The following is a 15631-nucleotide window of genomic DNA, read 5'->3' on the forward strand; positions in this document are numbered from 1 at the left end:
TGCTGGTATCAGGACAGTCGTGGGCCCGCAGCGACCGTAATTGCCCGGAGGTGTATGGCGGTCTGAGCAGGCTCTGGGCCGTTTGATGAAAGTCTGTGGGGTAGATCTGCCTCACCGTTAGCTTCAGCGAGGTGATGCGATGGCGCGCAAGCCGAAGAAGACGAAACGGTGGTCCAGAATGCGATTTGGTCCCTGCATTTTAGTTCCTTAACTTTTTATGTGGTGACGTTGAAGACACAGGTGTAAAGTGTGAAGAGTGTTCCTGCACTTAGAGAGTGGATATGAGCGGGCTTGAAAGGCATAAAGCCAGATGCGCGTCGTGCCGGAACTTTAACAGCGGAGGACGGTGTTACGGTGCCTGGAGTATGGATGAAGCCACATCAAGCACATGTGTGCTTGGGGCTCTGCCGTGCACTCAGCTGCGAAGGTTGTGTGGTGTCACCCGCCTCCTACCCTATCAGAAATGGCGGGCACCGCGAGGAATCGAGCCCCGCACCCCTGGTTTGCCAGACGTGAGGCTTAACCTCCACACTTATGGTACCCACATGAACTGCATACCGCACCGCCCAAGCTAAGAAAGCCACACAGAGCCCAGCAATGAAATACGCAATGCGATTAAATGCTCTTTACACTGATACACTGCTTGCGCTAAAATGCGAATGAACGTCTGAAATATAAGCCATTTAAATCCGTTCACTTTCCTGCAGCACCTTGTGCGTTGAAGTCTGAGAGGGAAACCGTGTAAAAGAATGCATAAGCGAGGAATTTAATGAGCAAGTGAGCGCCTGCCCAAGTCAGCGACAAAATGTTTGAGCGCATAAACCGCGGCGCGCACAAGAGAGCTAAAGGGCAACCTAAAATAGATCGACTGGGGCGAGCGGTAAGGGTGACGTTATGTCAGCACAGACCTCACTGCGTAAGTACGCATAGTACGGGTGGCAGTGTGAAGGCTAGAGCGGTATGCACCGAGCGGTATGTGTGCCATTGCGTAAGTAAGCACAGACCGGGGCGAGCGGAAAGCAAAATATTGTGAAAATGTAGGCTGGTTGGGACGAGCAGGCGAGAGCGATACCGGGAGCAGGGGGAACGGGGTACACGCCCCCTTCCTACCCGGGTGATCTCCGTGTTCGTCGCCAGCGTGACCACCGCTCAGAAGTGGCTCCCAGCCCTCGTCGGCGCCGGCGCCCGACGCGCCGGCCAGGCCGCGTCGGCGTCGTCGGCGGAGCCAACGACGGCTGCCCCCCGGCTCACTGCACCTGCAGCTGTGAACACGGCCGGACGCGCGGACGCCAGCGCCCGCGTCCGACTCCTGCCGAGACACCGGCAGGCTCCCGCCGACTCCCGCCGGGACACCGGTCGACCCCCGCCGAGGTACCGACCGATTCCCGCCGACTCCCGCCGACCCTCGCAGGGACACCGGCCGACTCCCGCTGAGACACCGGCAGACTCCCGCAGGGACACCGGCCGACTCCCGCAGGGGCACCGACCGACTCCCGCAGGGACACCGACCGACTCCCGCCGACCTTGCCAGACACTCGGAGTAGCGTCTTCGCGTGTGTTGGCGTCAGCGAGAGGTGAGTGCACAGCAATGACGGGCGGCTGGGCGCCAACGGTGCCCTGAATTGTCTTGGAGTGGATGTCGGGAGCGGAATAATGGGTCATGCCTAGGTTCAACAGTCGGATAATGTTGCGTAGGAAGCACAAAAACAAATGTTTGCCATATCACGAAAAAGTGGGGAATAGCTGTCAGCGCCTAGACCCATGGTTTAACACACATAGCACTCATAGTTTAAAGAAATGAAGTGAGTTTCCGGTGCTGAGGTCAAATAGCGAGCTCTTGACAACAATGGCTTCACGAACAAAGCTCATGCTTTATAAACGCGTAAAGTTCGTCGCGAGGGGCATCACAGAGTTCAGTTTGAGTCGGCCAAGTCCAGAGTGGTGTGGTTTGTCATGCGTCCGAATCCGCCGGGCTGGAATGGCGGCCAGAGCGTTGCTTCCATTGCTGCAGCTGATCAAGGCCAGCTTCGATGACATCCACCACCCGCACAGTGCGCCTGTTGGAGGCTGCCATACCGTCAGAGCTCGCATATCTTATCTCTGCGTCTGTCGTGCTTGAAAACCAGCTGCTTGATCAGACTACCCCAGTGTTCTAGGCGTATCTGCGCAATTGGCGCGACCCAGGCCCGTCCCGAAACGATTGGTGCTGCCACAAGCGAAGCCGACACTTGTAGCGTCGCCACTAAGCATGATAATAAGGGGTAGACGTTTGGCCGTATGTAGATAACACGGCGACGGCCAGCTGACACTGCCGTTGGCGATGCGCATCAAACTTGACGGTGGTTTGCTGCTAACCATCAATATTTAGGGGATGAATTTTCACGGTTTACGTGCCTTGAATCGTGACATTTCTCCAGTTACTCCCTCGAGTCTATCAAAACAACACATGCCCATCCCGCAGGCAGACATTATTTGCCGGAGCCGCATACGCAACTGCGACGAATGCACGACTGCCATTTTCTGGAGACGCCTGATTTGGCACCCATTTGACATGTGCACAGTAGTAGAGACTAAAGAACCGCTTTGTCGCAAAATATGTTATCAAACTCTCAGCGCTCATTAGCTGCACAGCACGCAACGAACATAAACTGCAACTTGCTCCGAAACTAATTAGAGCTATGCGGCAGGAATCGCTTCCGCCGCTTCCCCTTGCATAAACCTCATCTGAATAAATTATGCAAATATTTTGCTGAATATTCCCAATTTCTTCTCGCGCCGTTAATGCCGCGTCGTCCTCACGTCAACGTCGGCGCTACGGGACACGTTTCGAGGCAAGCAGCACAGCGGTGGGAGAAATATCCTCAATTCCACAGGCGTGCATAGATAGTGATATTCGACGTTCTCTTCCAGCACAAGCCATTTCCAATCGTTGGAGCAAAGTCAGGGTGGGCCGGCGCACAAGTCACACCGGCTTGGTGTTGCGTGTGAGATCGCAGTAGACCATATATTTTGCTCGAGTTGGGCGAGCATTCACTATTCAAACGACGTCCATTGAAACACCCGTGAAAAGCGTGGTGGAGGTAGTTGATGCCCTGTCGCATTTTGTCTAGATTTACTTTTGCTGCACATATACCATAACACTTACATATGGCTTTCTGTAGTTATTTGCAAATTGCAACGTTCAACCCAAAACTTAGTGATATATTTCGGGGGAAGCGTACGTCTGATATGGTGAAAGAACTTTGTAGCCTTCGTGCCATCAAAAATGAAGAATCATTACCTAAAGCAACTACAGTACCGCACCTGAAACAGAGGTTATCACGTGACGCTATTGTGACAGTTTTTTGCTACTATCGACACACACAACTCAAGCAATAATGTCAGCGCCTTGATGGATTACAAACTTGTGATCACTGCAACAGCTCCCCATCGTGCAGCATCTTGTCACTTTGCTACTCGGTTCTTTGCAGTCAGTAATAACAGTTTCCAGCCTTTGGAATGGCGTCGTTGCATGCCACATGCGGCTGTAAATGCAATGGAATCGATGCGGTTTGTTGAAGCCGAATCAATCCCCGGTCTGTCACCCCGTGTGGGACAGTCCGCGTAAAATATGTGACTTCCCGAAAACCAACTTCAGTCATTAGATGTGTACGTTGGTCATCTGGCGTCAGTTCTCATGAAATAGAACTTGTGAGGAAGGGTGTTTTGAGGAAATCAACATATTTTGCCTGGCAGCTTCCTCAGAACAAAAAGCAAGCACCGAAAGATAAGCATTGTGTTTTATTGGTCGCGCGGTCAATGCATGACATTGTATACGTTGTGTTGATGATGATGATGATGATGATGACGATGATGATTAGAGTTTTAGGGCAATGTATTGCATGGCGTGCGTTGTAATGTATTACATCGAGTTCTTTTTTATTGTATTACATTTCCGTGTATTGTACTCCATCGTATGCAGTTCAATGTATTGACCACGCGATCAACTTTTAAAAAGCGATGATTACTTTTCTGTGTGAGCTGTTTGGTACTGAAAAATCTGTAAAACAAAGTACATCGGCTGTCCTTTTTGCCCCTATGTTTATAGCATGAGCCAGCTCCAGCTCACATTTATTTTAATCAAGAAAAGACGATATCCGAACCAAAATATGAATCTTGACATAAAACATCACGCTACTTGCCGAAGAATCAATGGATTAGCAGAATGTGGGGACTCAGACAGTTTATTGCTGAATCCATCTCCCCTCCCCTCTCCTCCCTCGTTTCCGGTTGGAAAAGAACTGCTGCGCATGCGTAGCGCTCCCGTACCTGGTTTCCTCGTCAGAGAAGTTTGAACGCCAGCCAGATATTCTCAAAATGTCACGGATGTAGGTTAGAATGTAAACTAAGAAATACAATAAATAAAATAGAAAAAATAGAATGGTGGTGATACCAAAAATGAGCGTAAAAATAACGGACCGCTGCATCGCAGATGATTCTAGATATTTGATCCCGTCAGAACTAAGATGGCATCAAAGCCTACATCCCAGAAAGCATGCGGATGATCCGGAACATATCAGCCAGCGCGATACATCATGCAAGCGGGCCAGCCAATCTGCGTGGGCGCCTGAAAATCATGAATATAGACGATCCATAACACGTCACTGAACATCTTGCCTATCACTTCGCATACCGGTTACAGGGGTCATGTCACATAAATGTGTAAACTATCGACGTGGCCCGGAAAAGCAATCGGCAAATGTCACTACTTTATCAAGCAGGCAACACTAGTGCATGCTGTCCTTCGCCAGGCCCTATGGAGGCCGGCACACGATAGTAGTGTTAACACTAGATGATAGTACTTTAGAGCCAGTGGACACCACCGCCACAGGAACAAAAGGCATAGCAGTAGCAATATTTACGTTGCCCTGCACTTGTAAGTTGGAACGCTATTTTTATGACGCTTTTCGCCTCCTTTTTGACGAAATATGCTAATAAACGTTTTTGATCACTTTAATCCGGCTGAATATCAAATATTAAATTGCTAACATATTTTGACTAAACCAATTGTGTTTCACTGCATGCAATACATGCATCTGCAAGTGGGGTGTGCATCACGTCTTCTGTTTTCCATTGCTCACCATATGAGTAAGAGAACCCGGGGTTAGACAGAGACAGGTCAGAACAGCTGGGTCAAGGGCAGCTCAGAGCAGCAGAGTCAGGGACAGGTCAGAGCAGAGTCAGGGGCTGGTCAGAGCGCTGAGCCAGGGACAGGTCAGAGCAGCAGAGTCAGGGACATGTCAGGGCAGCAGAGTCAGGGATAGGTCAGAGCAGCTGAGTCAGGGGCAGGTCAGAGCAGCCGAGTCCAGAGTTAGGTCAGAACGGTTGATTCTGAGACAGGTCAGAACAGCCGAGTCAAGGCTGTTCATCGAAAAAATAACCAGTTTAGGTGCCATTCCTAGTAAGACAGACGCTACATCAATGCGCCAAAAAGGGATAAGTGATGTGTGACTTAACACTGGATACGTTTTACAGCTTAAACCGTCGTCTGAAGGCCGCTTCCTTAGCCTCCGTGGGAGGAGGATGTCTTGCAGCCCGATCCACGCTTTCAAAAGACCGAGCACGCGGAAGCTTTGCGGAAATCTAGCTCGTGTAAAGCTGCGTTGGATGAGAAGCAGTCAGCGTCAGTGTGCGATACCTGTGATGGGTCATACGGGTCAGCAAGACACATGCCACGCGCGTTGTGGCAGGGGGAGCGGTGTTGTCCATCAGGGGGATTTGACCCACATGTGGAATCTCGTGACACGGGCCAACCCTTGTGTGCTTTGGTCTCACTCCACAGTCTCAAGAGCTTGAGACGATGCATGCAACGAACTAACGGTACGGGGAACGCTGTCGAGCTGCATCAAATATCGGTTAAGATGGTCTTAGATGTCAAATAAAGCCAAATGTTTACCTTTTCTGAAGGCCAAAAATTATTCGTGTGGTGGTTCTTTTACATGATCATTCGGTTCAGTTTGATCCTAGGTGATCTGACTTAAGCGCGTTATAAAGAACCACGCGGTCACGGCGTACAATAGCATACGGAACTCATTGCAGGAAATGATAAAAGCATGCATATTCTGCGAAAAATATCATACTGAGCACCTGAACAAGAAATGTGACGGACAAAACTTTGAAAAGTGGTCACTGTCATCACCACCGAGTTATAGTATTGAATAATTCATGTTTTTCCAGAAGGGACAAAGACGTTAAAAAACTGAAACTTCAGAGAATGGCTTAAGTGGTGTAAAGCCTCCGAGGGCTTCCAAAGCCTTTTCCATTCGTCTAGAGCTCCGTCTGGAAGGTTCGGTGGCATCGGGCTCAGCCTGCATGCTAATTAGGGCTCATTTTGTGAACATTATGCACCGAAGATCCCGGTAATGACGTTCAGATCAGATGTTGAATTAAATCCCACTATCAACAGCATCGTCGGCGAGCGCTGCTCTCGCCGTACAACACTATATCACGGCTACACCGTGGCACGATGACCTCGTTGACCTGTCATCAGCTGATCGTCTAAGTGCGCTGTGCAGACGGCTCCGGCGGTCGCACGGTCCGGAAGCCTCGGGTGGCGCGCGGTCCGAACGGGCCGCGGTCAGCGTCCATGCTCTGGCCGCCGGCGCCGGTGGCGCACGCTGGCGCGTTGGCAGCGCCGCCGCCAGCTCCGACGCCGCCCAAATAGCACGCCCGGGGCGCTGCCAGCGCGTCTCTCGCGCCATGTTTTGCACGCGCTGCTGACGAGTGGGACGTGACGCGGCGGTCGACGGCGCCACTGTCACGCCGAAGTTCCCTGCCTGCATGCGACATGAATGGAAGCTCCATTATTCTGGTTATCTAGGATGAGTTTGTGCGCGGCCTCCGGCCGTTCCGTTTCGAAATCAATATGTCTGCATTGTGGTACGAGGCTTTTGTTTTCTGGGGTATCAGTACCTATAGAAACCAGACGAGCTATCAGGTGAGATAGCGTAGAAATGTTTTTAAAGGTGTAATCCAGACAGCTTTCCAGGAATTAATTTTGCAGCGTGGTGCGAACAGTGCCGCTCTTCTTTTGAAAATGAAAAAGAAGCTCTGCTAGGTACATTGGCTGCATCCGCTCCGTCAATTGAAGTATAATTCCATCACAGGGAATACAGATGCACTGCAAGGAATACGGGCACATGATATGATTAAATCTCCTGCAGCTCCTGGTTGGCTGACATCTTTGTAAGATGCATAAGGAAAACGTCGTCGCTGGTTCCGCGAAGGTCCGTCGTTTCGATAACAAATCATCGCACTGGACGATGAGGTGCGATGACACGATCATGACAGGATGACCCGTTCGGCACGCCTGGTGCTTTCGTGTCCTGTATCGAGGCGCCTGTGAACTTTCCGTGGATGAGGGCATGCGATTCGCAGTGACGACCGAACAGCGCCGTTGTAGAAGCGGCGTAATTCGGCTTGGAAAGCCTGGCACACCAATGGCTGTTTGTCGTTCTGTCCATCATGAACCGCATTTGAAATAAATATCGGAGATATTTGGGCAATTAATACCTACGACGGACATGAGGCTAGTAATGAAGTAATTAAGAATAGCGCCGTAATTAAAACTGCAAATGCAAGCGAAAAACATCCCATCACGGAAACATGTGAAAGAACAGAGCGAAAGAGGGCCAAAACACATGCGCATAAAGAGCGCAACATAAATTTACACGCATACACTACAACACCATCTTGCGGCGCTGAGAAGAACAAATAAATTAGTTGCACCTTCCACCATGGTGGCAACCCTGACACAGCCAGTGTAGCAGCAACTTGAACGTCATTAAGACGTCCCATTACGTAAACAAGCTATGACGTATTTAAGAGCATATCTACTAAATATTGGTATTATGTCACTTTAAGCAGAGTTTTGCACTTAAAACCCATACCAGTTGTTGCAAGTGACCCTTTTTCATATCTGATGCTTGCCCACTGTCTTTAAATGTGGCACAGTCGGAGTAAGATATTTGTTCCGAAGTTTCAAAACATCATTTGGCGCCACCGTGGCGCACATACTTTCCATACGTCCCATGTTCAAACAAAAGCCGTAGCGCAAATAGTGCATCGTGCCGACAGACCGGCCTGCTAGAAGAAGGGTACCACATGAATTAGGGGAGAAGTCAGACCCCGATACTTACAGGTAGGAGGCATTTATCGTTGGGCCACTTAGTTGATTGGGCGGAATGGATTGTCACTTGGGGCAAGTCATAAATATTGTGCATAATGTGTAGATAACATGAGCAAATACATTATGAACTAATGTACTACATGTGACAGGCATGTGTTCTATACCTTGTTATTCTAAATCATATTGCAGGCTAAATCAGTTTTGTTTTGTTCGGTGATGAAACGCATGGGTCGATGGATTTCCAGGAGATTAAATCCCACCACTCTACTCGGGCACAATTGTTAACGTCCTTGAAATATCCTTCGGCTGAATCATGTACGCATTGCTATATTTTCGGGTAACATCTCTTGTACGTGATCTTGTGTCTCGTACTTCCGGCTCGATTTTCCATGTGATCTCACTCATGACTCATCATCATCATCACTCATCTCGTGAGTCACTACCCAAACTTAAAAAATCGGGCTCTTTCTGTTGTGAATGTGCACCTTAAGCATGACTGTTGTTCCTTCGCCTACGTCTGTTTGTATCTGTGTTTCTCTATGAAGGGATTATCAACCATCTTGGCGTCCTTACGGGGAAGGAATTTTTAAGGAGACCTGGAGTATTCGACATATTGACAACGCGACAGCCTGCTTTCCAGTCACATTGTATGCTGCTGAATGCCGTTCCGCCGCCGTTCCGCCGCCGTTCCGCTGTCGTTCCGCCGCCTAAATGGGGTTGCGCGGTTTTCACATATAACACGTCTCACGCCCCGACGGCTCGAAAACAATTGAATCAGGAGATTGATTGTCGAAATTAGCCTGATGGACTAGCTCTCCAGTGCTGAGTGGATGTCATTATACCAATCCTTCCACGAACTGCAGCCCATGCTACAACCAATTGGCCGCTCATTGCGACACGAATGAAGCTAATCCATCGCCAACGCTGTCTACGCGCGACCGGTGACCCTACGTGTCATGACCACACTCGGCCTAGGTCGTCTGAGAGAGAACGCCTGGTCACTCTCATGCCCGCTGGCAAAGTCACGCGTCGGCACCCACCCGCCGGCATTCCGGAAACGCGGCCGACCCGCCGCCTCCTCCGCCTGTGCGGTGTGTTACTCTATCGAGCCTTGGCGCGGTGCCAGCCCCTCCCCCTCTCTCTCCGTCTTTCGGCCCGGGACGGCGCGGCCGCCGTGTCCAGATAGCCGGTCGTGATGGCCAGGTCACGCGCCGCGTGCGGCTGGTCCGGCGGGACTGGCGCCGAGATGGAGCGGAGGCGGCGGCGTGCTGGGCGGCCACGCCCGGGACCGGGGAGCGCGGTGGAGCATGGCCACCCGTTGGCGGCGTCGCTTCCATTTTGGTAGCGCTGGGGAAACTGGGGCACTGCGAGAGGCAAGGTCTGGTCTCCGCGTAGTTTGCTGGCGGTCGGCATCGCGATCTCCGGCTGCCGTGTGGCTGCTCGCGGATGTCATTGTCAGTGGCCTTTTCGGTCTAGCGGGATGATCACATCACGGGAGCCCACCACGACACCACGCCACTTATCTGCCTTGCGTGAGACGTGGCTGAGGCCAGAAGGTGTGTGCCAGTTCCATATTGACATTCACGTGCAGGCTTTTGATTCGCTTTATGCGTAGCAATGTTTTTTGTTGGGCCCGCTGGATAAACCGAGGATGCAAAGATTGAAATGGCATCCATTTAACTGGCATATATGAATGTACCTGTGTGCATTGAACAACGTTTCCTTTTAACCTTCTGGTCAACGTTGCAGATTCCGCCTGAGTCTGCAGGACATCGCGATGCTGTATCACTCGCAGCAACCATTTGACTTTATGTCGTATATCAATAACATCAAACCTAGTTCTTGGATCGTTTCATTTGACTCCGATGACCTCAAGCCAAACATAACATGGAATGTGTGGCAAAATAATTTAGTTCGACTCGCATGCTGATCACTATCCCCGACCGTCGAAATGTAAAGAACGTTTACCACATCTATTCCACTGTTCCAAATTTGCTGAGCGCATGTAGCAGTGGCGCCAAGTGTTGTGCAGTAGGCGTTGTAAATAAGTGACCTTTGTCGTTGAGCCCACTCTGAAAAACGATTACGAACAATGCGATGGTCTTCGCAGTGGTCATTTCTAGAGTCCACGCTCTGGCTGAGGTCAAGCAGCTCCACTGCCGCTGCAACGTAGCACGGTCACTGCTGTGACCGACTCGTCCAGCCCGGTCGCGGTGGGTGTGACCCAGTCGTGGCCGATGTGATCCGGTCGCGGCCGGTGTGACCCAGTCGCGACCGATGTGACTCGGTCGCGCCCGATGTGACACGGTCGCGGCGGGTGTGACCCAGTCGCGGCCGATGTGACCTGGTCGCGCCCGGTGTGACCTGGTCGCGACGGGTGTGACCCGGTCGCAGCGGGTGTGACCCAGTCGCGGTCGATGTGACCCGGTCGTGGCGGGTGTGACCCAGTCGCGGCCGAGGTGACCCAGTCGCGGCCAGGTGTGACCCGGTCACGCCCGGTGTGACCCAGTCGCGGCGGGTGTGACCCAGTCGCGACCGATGTGACCCTGTCGCGCCCGGTGTGACCCGGTCGCGCCCGGTGTGACCCGGTCGCGGCGGGTGTGACCCAGTCGCGGCCGATGTGACCCGGTCGCGGTGGGTGTGACCCAGTCGCGGCCGATGTGACCCGGTCGTGGCGGGTGTGACCCAGTCGCGGCCGAGGTGATCCTGTCGCGCCCGGCGTGACCCGGTCGCGGCGGGTGTGACCCAGTCGCGGCCGATGTGACTCGGTCGCGCCCGGTGTGACCCGGTCGCGCCCGGTGTGACCCGGTCGCGCCCGGTGTGACGGCGGCGACACGCACGCCGCAGCGGCAGGCGGTGTCGCCTAATGACCGTGTCGCCTCTCGTCTCGTCTCGTGCCCACCGCCGTCGCGTCCGTCAGGCCCACTGGGCACCGCGGGGTCTCTGCCTGATTTAGGTCACACCGCGTCACGCTCGTGACAGGTACGGCGGTGCGCACGCTTCACCACCACGTCGGTGCCGGAAGCATAATCAGTATTGTATTTTATGTTGTATAAGATAGGTTAGTATGGGGTGTGTATTTATGGAAGCACCTTTTAAAGATGCTCAGGTTTGCTGGCCGGGTTTTGCGAAAGTGCGCGAGCCAACCGACCCGGTTACTTGTGATGCGTTTGCCTGGAATCCTTACGGGAGATGTCGTGTGGCCCCAGCTGAGGCAGCCACCATCTCGCCACTGCCACCGCCTCAGCCGCCACCAGCCGCAATCGGCCTGAAATCTGTATTCAGGCGGCGTGGGGAAGCTGCGTGACATCCCTCACCGCGCGCCGCCGACCGCCGCCTTCGCCGGCTGCCTGCCAAGAGGCATCGCCCCCGTCCCGCCCTGCCGCTCTTCATGTAGACGGCGGGGGGGGGGGGGGGGGCTCGGATTAGGCCTGTCAGACGCAGCGTTAGCCACGCCGTATGATCTTCGATTGACGTCTTGGGACCGCAAATTGCTTCGGTGAAAGCACGCCGGCACAGTGGGAATGTTGGAATGAGGGGAGAGGGAAGGCCATTTAATTTGTAATAAGTGAGCCTATTAATAGATTGATACAGGATCCAAAAACGCTTAACTTTTCTTCGGCATAATGTGAATTTACTGTCTTTCACGGGCGTCCAGTGGTATGCCATGTACCAGGAACGTCGTGCGTTGTCCCAGACCCGGTCAGATAACAAGCGAGACGACGCTGTCCTCGCTGTTCTGCAAGCGCACGCATTGACTTCTTGTCGTCGCTGCCTCGCTTGCAGATACTGTTTTTCTCCACGCGCTTGTGAGCAGCGGAATTAAACATTTACCGCCGGATTCAGGTGGCTAGCTAACGACACATAAAGGATGAGCATTATACTTCTGGACGGCAAAATGCCTTTGAAGGGGTAAGTTTGGTGTGTCACAGGAGGTAAACTGGTAACAAATTTGGATTTTACTAACACGGTCTCGGAAGGGGGTCAAATTGACTCCCAAAGGTTTCCGGAATTGTTTCCGGACGGCGGGGTGCAGCCGTGCCACATTTTGCACAGCTGTAGACAATTAAATCGCAAATCATTTGCAATACAAATATATGTCACGTGGTAAGGTCGCTGACCTACAGCAGGTCAAGGTCAGGCCATGGATTCAGCGACTTCGATTTCTTGGAAATCGTTCCGTCTATAGCAACAGCGGAGTGTTAGACGAAGTCAAACATATCTGAGACAGTTTCTTAGGCAACACAACAATTGAATAGCCAATGACCTAAGGTCACGCGTAAAGGTCAGACTTACGTCAAAACTAATATTTTTCACTCTAGGGCTTGTCGTATGGGATATTTTTTGGCGATCATTTCGAATTTATTCGTAACAGGAACCATACTATACATCTTGCATGGACTGCTCAAAGGCCAGAATGGGTCACTGACCTAAAATGACTCACGTCAACATTTTGTTTTTAGAAACATGCTGCCTAACGTGTTTTTTGTCGCTTATTCAAATGCAAAACTCAAAGCAGTGCTGTATGATTTTGTTAACCATGACCTTCAAAAGGTCAAACAAGATCACGGACCTTAAATGAGCATAATTTTGCTCAGAACAGGTAGCTAGGTTCTGGGGCACTTTGGAGACCAAACTAGAGTACGGCTTTCTTCGGCCTTATTTTCCCTGAAGTTCATAACCCACGAATGTCACAGTTTCACCCAAGTGAGCTCACGTACCGGTCAATACACCCTGAGAATTTAGTGTCTCTAGCTCTGTCAGTTCCTGAGATCTCAGAGGGGTTACATTGAACCCCATCCGAGCGCAGCGCATCCAAACGGCCAACCGGGAGCGTGTTAAGAAAGCATTGCAATGAGTAGAACTGAGCGGTGATTCCAAATTTATCTGCTTGGCGCACGTGCACGTCTAGCTTCTCCGTCATTCTGCGTGGGGCGTCCCAGTTATGCTCGCAGATGATTTTTCGTATCCTGACCGTTATCTGCTGGTCTGATCGTGCTTGTCAGCCCTGCATGCATCACTTCTTGGTCAGTTCCCTATCCGGTGTTGGTCGGAGCTGGAGAGGGAGTGGGTGGTTTGGCGTATACTTGATGGGTCATTTGAGGTTGATTACTTGACTTGAGGCGTCTTCTGGAAACTTGAGGTTAAGTTTGACTATTGAGGTACAAACAGTACGCCGATCTCCTCAAGTAGCTGCAGCGCCTCACGTGTGTAACGTTTGCTGGCGTGACCTGGCCAGAGGAAGCAAGCACCAGAAGAAGAAGTACCTCCTTTATGCAGTTCTGACGGCATTTTGATCCGTTCAAGTTGTTTCTGCTCTACATGCTCACCGGCTGGGTGAGCGTCCACATGGTCAGCCACGTGGGCTGCCGCCGAGTCACACCAACAACCAGCATGGGTATCTGCGTCGTCCTTGAAGCTGCCGTCAGGGAGGAAATCTCCTTCAGAGAGTGTATAAACCACCGCATTTCCTGGGATTGGATCGTCACAATAGTTGAAATAGAACTCTTCGGCCATGAAGTTGTCTCTGGCCTGTCACCCGGACTTTCGGCCTTAGGAACAAGTTGCGGATGTGGGCCTTCCGGCGCATTCTGTGATCTCCGGAAACTTCTGGTGTCTTTGCTCGCTTTGTGTACTTAAGTCCCTCTTCTGGCAGTATTTTCGTGGCACATGACTATGATATGCAAAAACACCTTGCCAATAAGCGCTGCAATATTCAGGCGTCTTTAAGGTTAGAAATGTTTGATCAGGCGTTCTGATCAGACATTTATATTTACCAATGTTCAAATTTGTGTAAGTAGTATACAATTAGAACAATCATTCTTAACACGCACTATGGTAGGGGTCAATTTGACAACCTCCCGAGGTTTTTTTTGGAATTTATTCCAAACGTTGCGGCGTAGCCGCCCTAAATTTTGCACAACAGTCGACAGCTGAATACCAGATCGTTTGGTATAAAAAATAAATGTACATTGTGCGTCCGCTGACTTATGGCAGGTCAAAGTCAGGCCATGGATTCAGCGATGGCAATTTTTAGGGAATCGTTCAATCTGATGCAATAACGGAGTGTTAGACGAAGCCGTACTCTCTCGGGAAAGTTTCTAAGGCAACAGAGCAATTGAATAAACAAACTCCATTGACCTGGATTCAGGTGGGAAGGTCATACTAAGGCTGACACTAATATGCTTTATTACGCTAGGGTTCGCTGTATGGAATAGTTTCTGCTGCTCATTTGGAATTTATTGATAATGGGAGCTGCATTACACGTCCTCCACGGACTTGTTAAAGGTCAGAATATGTAACTGACCTAAAATAACTTAGGTCAACATTTTGTTTGTAGGAACATACTGCCTAACGCAATCTTTGACGCTTATTCAAATGCAAACTGAAGGCAGTCTTGTATGAACTCGGTCATTATGACCTTCGATGTGTTAAACAAGGTCACTAACCTCAAATTAACACCGGTGACGTTTTGCTTAGAACCGGTATCTAGGTTCTGTGGGGACCTTGGACACCAATCCGAAGTTTGACCCGTAGCACATCACATAAGAATATCAAGTTTGAACACGAGCGAATTCACATACAGGCCGACACACCCTGTGAATTCGGTGTCTTTAGCTCCCTTAGTTTCTGAGATCTCGGGAGGCTCAAACTGACCTTCACCCGAGTGGAGAGTATTCAACCGGCCTCCCGGGCGCGTGTTAACTTGTCGCGGCTTATTTTGCGCAGAGTGACTTAAACAGACGGAGGTTGAATACAAAATTGCTCTGATTGGCATTTGTGTTAAGCTTTAGGCCATCGCTATGTAATGTCCAAAATGTGCCACGTTTGCATTGATCAAGGTCTTCGACGGGGTTCCATGCAAAGAGGGTGGGTAAAGTTGCTGGGGAAGTCAATGCCGAACTGAAATACTTTTTTAACTTAGAGTTAAAACCATGTTATTTAGCTTGTTTCGCCTGCGCGGTGTCTTGTGTTTGAATGTTTGTGTTTATATTTTTTGTGTTGCCTGTATGGGCCGCTGCTCCTAACGAAACCCTTGATTTGGGTCAGGCCGCATGCAAGGATAATTCCTATCACCTCTGGAAGGCGTCTGTCACTAAAACCGGTGCTCGGTGCTCGGTTACGGTGCTCCATGTCGGCATCGTCAGGAAACGGGCGCCGCTTCTCGCACGGCGCCTCGTGCTTCCCGCCTCATGATGGGTAACTCGAGAGGGATGGATTGCTCTGATTGACTCGATTCGCTTCTCGGAGCGCCGAAGTGACGTCTTTGTTGTTTCCAGAGGTGCAAAAGTGTCCTTACTGTCACCGACGAGATTCGGAAGCAGTGCTAATTGTAACTGAAGTCAAACCTATCAGAAACCATTGTAAAATACCTCTGGATGCGATAAACCACAAGAACAAAGATGCATGAAATGCAATGCAGCATAACCATCACATCGTGTTGTTTCGGAAATTCATTTGCGC

General features: G+C 50.9%; 1 pseudogene; it reads left to right on the forward strand.

Annotated features, from left to right (window-relative positions):
* The first annotated feature begins 1270 nt into the window (after positions 1–1270).
* Positions 1271–15631, forward strand: part of LOC119113816 (somatostatin receptor type 5-like) — a 76495-nt pseudogene continuing 62134 nt past the window's right edge.

This window comes from Pollicipes pollicipes, unplaced genomic scaffold (assembly GCF_011947565.3).
Source record: "Pollicipes pollicipes isolate AB1234 unplaced genomic scaffold, Ppol_2.1 Scaffold_7262;HRSCAF=8765_pilon_pilon_pilon, whole genome shotgun sequence".
Lineage (NCBI taxonomy): Eukaryota > Metazoa > Arthropoda > Thecostraca > Pollicipedomorpha > Pollicipedidae > Pollicipes > Pollicipes pollicipes.